We start from the raw sequence: 750 nt of genomic DNA on the forward strand, positions 1-750 counted from the left end.
GGTGGGGGCTTCAGGTTTTTGCAATAATATACAGGCAAGTTCCAATTTTGAGTTTGTAAGTATGGCCCAAAACCAAAACGTGAACACGCTTGACAGATGCGGATGATGGTTCTGCCAGTGGTCCTTTTAAGACTTTTTGCGAGCTTGCTAACAAATACATTCCCGAGCTGCGCCGATGGGAGGAAAAACATTCTCGAAGCCTCTTTTCGCAGCAGTGGGCCCCTCCGGAGGTCCTCATTCGGCTGAAGCACCCAGCTGGCACGCCGCTGACACACGTTGGCCGAATGGGTGCGACAGATGGAACATGGAAGAAGCACATGCAGGATTATGATAGAGCTCTTTTTTTGTTTTGCAGTGTGGAAAGGAGCGAGGGCCGGGGCTTGCGTCGGGCAATTTCCGGGGTAAGCCAAAGCACTCACCCTGGCGGGTCAACGAGTGGCGCTAGTGCGCAAAACACCGTTGAACAAGCAGCGGAAGAAGAAGGTTCGCTCGGATTGGCCAACTGACGTCAGGCTAGTAAATGAATTGGAGTCAGGTGTGCAGGGGGAATAAATCGAGCGCGGTGCACAGCTGCGGCAAGATGGCAACCGACTGCGTGGGCATTTATTCGTTGAGTGAGCACACGAGCACATTATTTGTCGCTTTTTGTCCTTTCTCACGATGTCCTTTTGCTTGTTGCCCGATTTGCAGCGTTGGAGGTTGGAGCGCCATTCGTCTTTCCCTTGGAGTACAGTGTGCTCTTTGTTTCTC

Source organism: Hippocampus comes, unplaced genomic scaffold, assembly GCF_001891065.2.
Source record: "Hippocampus comes isolate QL1 unplaced genomic scaffold, H_comes_QL1_v1.1 scaffold116, whole genome shotgun sequence".
Taxonomy (NCBI): Eukaryota; Metazoa; Chordata; class Actinopteri; order Syngnathiformes; family Syngnathidae; genus Hippocampus; species Hippocampus comes.